The sequence below is a fragment of the Photinus pyralis genome, unplaced genomic scaffold (genome assembly GCF_008802855.1).
Source record: "Photinus pyralis isolate 1611_PpyrPB1 unplaced genomic scaffold, Ppyr1.3 Ppyr1.4_LG7, whole genome shotgun sequence".
In the NCBI taxonomy this organism is placed as follows: Eukaryota; Metazoa; Arthropoda; class Insecta; order Coleoptera; family Lampyridae; genus Photinus; species Photinus pyralis.
In genome coordinates, this window is record NW_022170738.1 from 9,537,467 (window position 1) to 9,547,189 (window position 9,723).

The 9,723-nt window shown below is 37.4% G+C and overlaps 1 protein-coding gene across 1 annotated transcript in view; it reads left to right on the top strand.

Moving 5' to 3' along the window:
* The window catches only part of LOC116176514 (origin recognition complex subunit 5-like), a 566,782-nt gene that overhangs the window by 506,314 nt on the left and 50,745 nt on the right, over positions 1–9,723 (top strand). The gene's annotated exons all lie outside the window — the stretch shown is intronic.

The following is a 9,723-nucleotide window of genomic DNA, read 5'->3' on the forward strand; positions in this document are numbered from 1 at the left end:
TTTTTTTCCGGGTCGATCTGAGACAATTTTTTCTGAGGACCTCAAAAAAAGGCAGTATATAACCTTCCTTTTTTACCAAAAATCGACTGCACCAAAATTTCTCGGGAAAACACTTTTTCTTATTAATTTTGGTGGGTAGAATCCAAAACAATTCGTACTTTTTCGATTAGATTTTTCAATCAAAAGATATAGGCTAGAAACCAATTTCGAAAGAAAATTCAAAGGGCTGTAACTTTTGAACTAGTAGCCCAATCTTGGAACTGTTTGAAATTATGGATTCTACAGGCCACATTCTATAAGAAAATTTTTCCCCGGGTCGATCTGAGACAATTTTTTTTTCGTGCCTCAAAAAAAGGCAGTGTACAACCTTCCTTTTTTACCAAAAAATCGACTGTACCAAAATTTCTCGGGAAAACACTTTTTCTTATTAATTTTGGTGCGTAGAATCCAAAACAATTCGTACGTTTTCGATTAGACCTCTCAATAAAAAGTTATAGACTAGAAACCAATTTCGAAAGAAAATTCAAAGGGCTGTAACTTTTGAACTAGTAGCCCAATCTTGGAACTTTTTGAAATTATGGATTCTACAGGCCACATTCTATAAGAAAATTTTTTTCCGGGTCGATCTGAGACAATTTTTTTTTCGGGGCTCAAAAAAAGGCAGTGTATAACCTTCCTTTTTACCAAAAATTGACTACACCAAAATTTCTCGGGAAAACACTTTTTCTTATTAATTTGGGTGCGTAGAATCCAAATCAATTCGTACTTTTTCGATCAGACTTCTCAATCAAAAGTTCTAGACTAGAAACCAATTTCGAAAGAAAATTCAAAGGGCTGTAACTTTTGAACTAGTAGCCCAATCACGGAACTGCTGCTCTGATAGCAGCGGAGTAACTCAAGGGGGCTGGAGTAGGAATCCCTTCGGACACCAAAGCATACAAGAAAGACTTTCCCGTCTCGAGATTATTATTATTATTATTTTAGTATAAATTAGTTAAAATTCCAGAAATATTTTAAAGCTTGGCTGACGGATCTTATCCTCGGTTTTGTCTGCAAGGAACTATGTCACAAAGTAATCACATTTTTTAAAGAGAAAACTACGACATACAGAAAACTTTTCAACAGTACCACTTCAGACTGCAGATTGCAATTTTGGAATTTAGATTATATTCCCGGTTACAATAGTCGATCCCGGAAGCTCGCTCCACAATAGAATGAAGCTCTAAGCTCGTTATCAAGACGTAAACTATTTTCTCTTTCACCAAAATTACGATCAGCGCAACGGTTATACGAGATTTTAATTAATGAAACGCCCTTTGTCACTATCTGCAGAAGATAGCCATTTATTTACATCCTACACAACGAACAAATAAAGGTCTGTTGGTGATTCTCAAACAAACTGGCATTTGTCTGTGAAAGCTCTACGAGTGCGTATTTTCTAATTGGGCCAACTTTCGGCACATTCGACTCGAGAATGAAGGTATCTTTCCCTAAGGACTGAGACTACGCGATAGCAACACGAAGAGGAGATTTGATCCAATTTCGAGTGTAAAAGCACAATATGAATCCCATGTTTGATTACTAATTAAATACATTTAGCTTTAAGGGGGTTTTGTTCCTTCGCAAGAATTACTTAGTATAATGAAATTACAAGTTTTCCGTAACATCGATCCTTAGACGCAAGATTTAGATTTATTTTAAGCATAGTTTGTATACACTTCATCTTTCATGTTTTAAAATTAAAAATAATACAAAAAACGCTATTAACCGTATAAACGCTTTCTAGAGGCAGAAGAACCCTCAGAAAAGCATTCTTCAGTGTGAAAATGTGGTCCCTACCTTCAACCCTCTCTCGACTTGAAATTAACATAAAAAACCGAAATTCTCTACATTAAATAAATATATAATACTTAATTTTTCTTAATGTCCCCCCATCCGAGCGCAAAATAATAAATGCTGTGCCCCACGTGGGGTGAGGGGTGAGTCATTACACCTCAAATTACACGAATGAAAACTGAACTAAGGTAACTAAAGAAAAATTGAATCTCAGGGTCCAGCTGGGTTCCTAAATACTGACTTATCAGCAAAAACCTACACGTTTTGCAAAATAATTAAGCAATGGCACAACCGTGTAAACAACTTTGTTCCTTTTTTAAATCCCCAGCACTGGTTACGTGACGTTTGACATTATTGACTTGGCAGCTCGGATACAAACTTTAACTTCAACGAAGACGCAACTTTAAATTTGACGAAACACCACCTCTTCTATAACTTGAAACTAATTGCGTAAACACTGGCTTTAGAAACTTCCTGTATCATTTCGTCTTAATTTATCTGACAAACTGAAGACGTAAAACACAGACTGACTACCGCAAAAAAGCGTATTTGAATTTAAACGTAACGGACTGTTACGTACGCCAAGTCAATTGCCATCGTTGATCTAGATCAATTAAATTTTACTTTGATAAAGTCCCCTTATCAAACATCTACCAATTACATAAAACAATTAAACCCTACTAAATTGTGGAACATTTTAACAACAAAAGTAAGACTACAACTAAAAGTAAATAAATTTCGAACAAAATTCTTCCAGATTTCCTAATGACCTAAAAATCTCTGAGGGATACATAGGAAAAACTTATGAAATTTCTACAAAGCACGGTAGATACATTGGAAGAGCACAACAAGTAAATGTCAATTTTTTTTTGGACAACTCTAGTGGGAATTCGGCACCATTAGATCGCGAATAAGTAAATGCCATTTTCTTTGGCAACAGTAGAAGACAAAGGGGCAATAGAATTTGAAACATTTTTAGTGTCGCCATTAAATAAGCCTTTCTGACCCTCTAGCGGGGTGAACCGCGGATAATCGAATGAGAATTTTGTTGGTAACAATATATGTCAAACATGTTTAGTGGGGGCGTTACACGAGCTTTTCTGAAACTCCAGTGAGAATTTCACCCCCGTAGACCGCAGACAAGCTAATGCCACACCTGAATGAAGTCTTCCTCAATCCTTTAAGCATGTTTCAGGCCTCTGTTAAACATTCACTAAGCCTCTTTAAAGCCATCCCTTCTTTCGCCCTTTCTTTACGTTTTCTCTTCCCTCGCAGTTCCAGCCTCAAATTTCTATCCCGTCTTCCTTTTTGGCACATTTTGACAAGGTTTTCATCTCACTTTAGTCGACTGGCTGGCAGCAAATGAGGGCCCGTAGAAGAACGCTTGTACAAAGATGAGAAGAGTACCCTACCGGGTCGTGTAAATTAACAAGTTTAGGGACGGGGATACATGATGTGGACTCAGCGACATCTGGGTGCCATCTCGGAGCGTAAACACTAAATGGTGATTTTTCAGTTTTTTCCTGTATCTTCTACAGTTTTGGTCCCATTGTTTTCAAACAGGTGTCGTCGGAAATAGGAGCTCGAGCTATGAGAAGTGGCCCAAAAATTGAGTACCTACTATTTTGTGGAGGATTTTTAGCGAAAGGAACCAAAATTGCGCATTTATATGACTGTGGAGGCGCGAGTGTCGACAAAGGAAATGGCGGTAGCCACTGACAAGATCAGATTGATGGTGCAGTCAAAACTTTGTGTTTGCTTCACGCCATATCTTGTTACCTTCCCACAAGGCTCCATTCTCCCAAATTTTTAAACTTTAGTTTATTCTCCCATACAGTGAGAACGTTTCCGGATTCTAAGTCGATTTAATTTACTGATATGACAGGGTAGGTAAGTAGGGTAAGTACATGAAATAGCGCAGAAAGGAGAATTGAATAACCCCGAACACATTTTCGTGCTCTATAAAATCGAAACGAGAACAAACGATAAATAAATCAAAGTTTCGCTGGAAGGTGAATTTTTCCACCCGGTCAATAAATAGTGCGCGATTTCTAAACATGTTACATTTTCGATCGTCTCCACAAATAGCTATTGCCGTCACAAAAATCCAGAGATTGAACGATTTTATCATCTAAAAGCATCCTCTTTTCGGGAGTTTTCATATTTTTTTCCATCGATACGAATATCCAATATGTGCGGAAATAGGAATCGTGGCAACAACGAACGTTTCATTGTACCAAAACGTGTGACGTAATGGCCTTATAACAGTCATCCTGTTAGTAACCAAACTATATTTATGCTTCCCAACTCGTCCTTGCTTAAATGGCGCTTGTTTTCCGAGTCGATTTTCACTTATCTAAAGTGTCATCGAAAAGCAAAGGCACGCTCGAGCCTAACGTTTTAAGGGCAATAAAAGTCATTACATTTAAAGACCGGTAAAGGGATTTTGAATAGGAAGTGTAAGTTTAATCGCAAATTGTCCATTTATTAGGTTTTGCAGCTTTACAAAATTTGCTTCTGTTCTCTTTTAATCAGTTCAGTTCTATTCAACTGAGCAATATTGGTATGCAAAACATAAAATTAATCCACCAAACAAAATTGTGTAGACAGAAGTATCATTTCGGCGTATTTCTCGAGAGACAATAAATTTTGATTTTCGATGAAGCGAAAATTTCGCCCCGTCCGTAATCAAACATGATGATATTATAAATCACTCAAATAATAAGTCACGCCCAGATGTTGTGCCATAAATCGCGATATTTCGAACTTTATTACGTACCGATGATAAATATATCGCGCCGAAAAAAGCTTTTCGCGCACTTTCCGCACATATTTAGGTTAAGTGTACATTCCCCCTCACTTTCTAACAAATATTAGCTCAGAGGGAGGATGATATTTTTATTGGCGCGAATCGTGACGAGTTTAAAGGAAGTACTGTTTGATTACCACACATGACCGAGTTGTGATAAGTATTAATAATTACATCGAAAAATGGACGGAAACTGTGCAATATTAGCTCCTTAAGAGCACTTAAAATATAATGGAATTACTGAAGCATTTGTTACCGAATATCTCGAATGCGAGTCGATCAATAACGTGAGAGTTACCCCTTTTCACCACATTTTTTAGATTTATCTTGTAGTTAGGGAAAACTGATATCGTTGGTGCCATCGTACAGCATATCGTAACCGTATAGGTTTCTCTTGTCGAAGTATTATTTCCAGAATTTTCATATTTATTAAAGTTGAAGTTAATAAGTTATTTACGTCGGGGTATATCCGAAGTTTAATTTGTTCCTACAACTATTGCTCCTAATCTACGCAATTATTCAAAAGAGAGTTTTTCTGGAAACATAATTTTTATTTAAACAGGTTTGTCGCAATCAATAATACGCCCACTTGTTGTTAGTAAATTATAGGAATTACAACCAATTCTTTTCTGTTCTGGGAGTAATTGGGCTACCTGTTAAAAACGAAATTTTAATTAAATTTATGTTCGAATCGTGTTTAACGTATCGCGTCAGACACGCCATTCGACTATTTTAGTAATCGTTTGCTTATTAACACCTAAACCCCAACGCGTGTACGAATGAAATAATTTTTTCGGCTGTTCCTCCCTGCGATGTACTAAAAATTGGGGTGGAAAATCGCTTTAAAGGGTAGGCGTGCTTGTAATTGTTATACTGTGTAAACATCGGCTTAACAAGTTTCTAAGAGCTAAATTTGCTTTTAATCTAATTTTGAAGCGTTTTACCTGAAATTAGCTTAATTAAAACAATTGCAAACCCGAACGTAAATAGTGTACGTTTGCGCGTAATTAGTACTTCATGAGCAATTTGTAGATTCGCTACAGCGCTTGTTAAAAGCGCAGCATCACACGTAACCCGTGTTGCATAAATAATTGAACATTACTGCATGTATTGCGGGTCCCTTCCCCATTTACCTCGTTTTAAAACCTATTGTTATTAATTTTGATGCCCCGTTTTCATTATGGACTATTTCTATTCAAATCATTCAAACTTTAAATCAAACGTTATGCAAACAGATATCAATTTAATGAAGTATTGCGCGTTCACATTTTATTTCCCTCTTAATATAGTAACGATCTTGGCAAATCTATTAACCTTACTCCTAATGCGCATAATTAGGGGTAGGTTCATTAACTAAAACTATAATCTGACAACAATAAAGCATCCAATCATCCGTCCATGCTAGGTGGAAGTGGCCTCGATCTCCAGAGATTCCTACATGGTAGAAAGTTCCCCTAGGAAAAGGTTAACGTTCGTTGGTATGTGAAGTTTCTTTTTTTTGCGGTAAACCCCGTCATATGCCGACAATTTCATGTGCAGTTCGTCCCAGATGAAGTAGATTCAAACCCACGCTTTCAGAAATCTCGCCTTTTCACCAGGTCAAAGATATCAATGGGCAATTTCGTAATTGCGATGTCGATGAACTTTCAAAAATATACACGTTGTCGCGATTTTACTGACACTGTTATTTTATGCATTTAATTCTGCAACTGCATATACTCTTCAAGTCACGAAAATCTTTAACCGTCGAAGGAAAGATTTCCAGATAAGAAACGGATGCACTTCAAATAATTAACGTGCACAGTGCAATAAATACAATTTATGTACACGAGTCTTTTGCAGAACTTCCCTAACAGCCAATTGTATACACCTCCGCTAACTTTTAACTTTGTAGATAATTTCGTTTCTTCTACGATTAGAACTTTGGCAGACGAACTATACGCTATCACGCTCTTTGCGGGCCTCTTCCCTTTCCTATATTGTCGTACTAGCTTGGAAACGGACAAACGCAAACTTGACTACTCGCATCTGTTTTCCACCAACCACAAGGCCCTACTCTATTTTAGTTTTCGCTGCGTTTCAAAAGGGAACCAACGTAACTTTAACGGTTCGCTTCTGTTGTCGCACAACACACCCTATCCAAAAGCGCCTCCTGGTAAATCTGCAAAAACTTTCGTCTTTGCTAAGTTTTAAAGCGGTATAGAAAAAAAGGAAGGGGGCGAATTGAGGGGAGGAGAAGAAGAAAACCTGGAGAAAACAATGGAGAGATTGTTGAAAAGAGTAAAGGAACAAATAAGAAGAGCGTCTAATGAGGCAAAGAAGGAAATAGATAAAATGAAAAAGATGATGGAGGAAATAGGAGAATTAGAGAAGGAAATGGATAAAAAAACTCGAATAAAATAAAGAACAACATAACGATAAAGAGTAGATGCGGAAATAGGGTAGGAAAGAGAGAGAGAACGAATGACAAGCAGAGGTGAATGTAAAAGAGGAAATCGCGGAACTAACATGGGAAATGAACAAGGATGTTATGAAAGGAAAGGGAAAGTTAAATGGGAGCGGGATATACATAGATGAAGATAGGTAGAAAGAGCGATTAGAGATGTTTCGGAAAGGAAAAGAAGAAAGGGCAAGAAAGTAAGATGGGGATATAGGAAACTATTGGTAGAAGAGAAGAATACAGATGGAGTACCAAAGAACAAGGATTAGTGGCAACAGAGAGGAAACGAACGAAAGAGGAAAGGGCGGAGTTTGGCGAAGGAAACTAACAGCAAAGGGGGAGGTACAAACGCAAACAACAGAAGAAAGGAGAAAAACGGAATAAAAGGAGAAGGGTAACATGAAAATAATATTCTGGAATGTAGCGGAGGTAGCTGGTAAAGAAGGAAGGAATTGGGAGAAAATGAAGAACTGGATTCCGAGTGGATACATATGGAAGAACCAATTTGCGAAGAGGAACAATATAAATATGATAGATGAAAGGGAGGGAGATTATAATGTCAGAACAGGAATGAAAGAAAATGGATAGAGATGGGAAGAGGAACACAAGATAGAAAATCAAGAAATAAAGAGTGTGCATCAAAGACAAGGATAGAATCGTATCATCAACCGATCGAATTAAAGTTGAGTGTAAAAGGGATCGACGAAGGGAGATACAGTCATGGATCATAAAGATTGGTGTAGTTGTTTTAGAAGGAGATTATAGGAACAAGGGGCAGAAATAGGAGGGAGTACAAAGGAGTGGATTAATATAAAAGAGAGTATTAAAAAAACAATATCGTGGCAAGAAATAACTGAAGGGGAGAGAAAAAAAGAAAGGCGTGGTGGGACAGAGAGCGCACAGAAGAGATACATAGATATAGAAAAATGATGGAGAAAGAAACAAACGGGGAAATAGAGGAGAAAGAGGTGAAAGAACAGAGTGCAAAAGAACATGCAAAGAAAAAAGATGACAGGAAGAATAAGTAAGAGTAAAATCAAGGAAATGAACAGAGAAAAGGTTTTTGAGGAGGAGATAAGCAGAGGAAAAACGAAAAATTGTACAAGTGGGAGGGAAATACAATTAGGGGAATTGAAACAGAAATAATACCAAGAGCAAATCAGGGAAATAAAAACAGAGAAGGATTTTTAGAAGGTGATAAACAGAGGAAATAAGAAAAATAGAACTAGTGGCAGAGAAGTACAAGCAGGGGAATGGAAACAACAATTTATAAGCTACTACAAGGAAAGCAAGAGAAAGAGGAGGTAGAAAGAGAGGAGGTTGAAGGAGAGGTAACAAAAGAAGTGCTCGGAGGAAGACGAAGAAATAAAAATGGAAAAGATAAGCATTGCGTCGGAACGGAATGGAGTGAAAAAGAAAGCTAAATGGTAAAAGAAGGCTTGACAACGAGAGTGAACGCAAAAGGAATGTGGGAAGAATACAGAGGATAATATTATGAAAGAAATGGATACGGACGGGCTGAGGTCGAAATGAGGAGAAGGAGAAAAGTTGGAATAAGAGATGACAAAAAGAAACCTGGATGCACAAATACCACTACAGAGGGTGAAGATACAGAGAGCACGAGGACTTAGTGGTCACGAAGATCTAATAAGGGAGTGCAAAAAAGATATTAAAATAATTGCGAGATTCAGATGTGGAACTGAGAAGAGGGGGAAGGATAAATGGAGACGAGAAAGAAACATGGCAACGGTTATTGTGCACAATTTTGCTCCTACATTTTTTTCATCTTTTATGGTAATGGAATTGTGATCGAAGGGGTCTTAGATGCTACACCCTGTATATGTTGCAGCAAAAGGGATTTCTTTGCCACCTACTTAAAGAGAGCAATTATGTAATTAATATTCTACATAATTTGCTTATTTACACTGTTTGTATTGTTGATATGCGTGGATGTGGAAATAAACTGCCCTTAGCGCCGAATTAATCCATTTATAGAGAGTGAATCAATCGATACGTACTCGTAGCCCGCATTCCGCACAATGTAGCGAGACTGCAAAATTTCTCAAACTCCGAAAAATTCGGAAAATGTATTATATGGAAAAAAATATCGGTAAAAGCCCGTCGTAATTGTGGAACATTCCAGCCTTCGGTTTCCATTCCCATTTTATTGGCAACATAATATAAAAGTTTTAAGGACAGCTGCCGTCAGTTTCAGGGGGCGATTTATTATTTTCGCAATTTGAGTGAAAGGCGAGCGATCTATTGAAAGGAGGGCGAACAATTACTTAAAGTAATTGAAAATAATTCGCTGGCGTCTTATTAAAGAAAGGCCGCAGGAATACGGAATGAAACAATTTCTAGGGGAAATTAAGAAAAGCTGAGGGTAATTAACAGGTTCGGAGGGCGTCGGTTCAATGGCTAATTGAAAATAATTTCCCTTCATTAGTATTCATCCGAGGTGTCCGTAAGGAACATTTTGCGTATGTAGAGACGTTAATGAAATACAAGCGGTCCCCAATTCCGTGCGGTTATGGGAGGTTTTGCATTTTGAGTTTATTTAGGGGCATCTGTGAAATCCTAAAATCTTTGCGGTATTTCAATATTAGTTATGTACGCTGTTACGCAAGACATTTCTCAA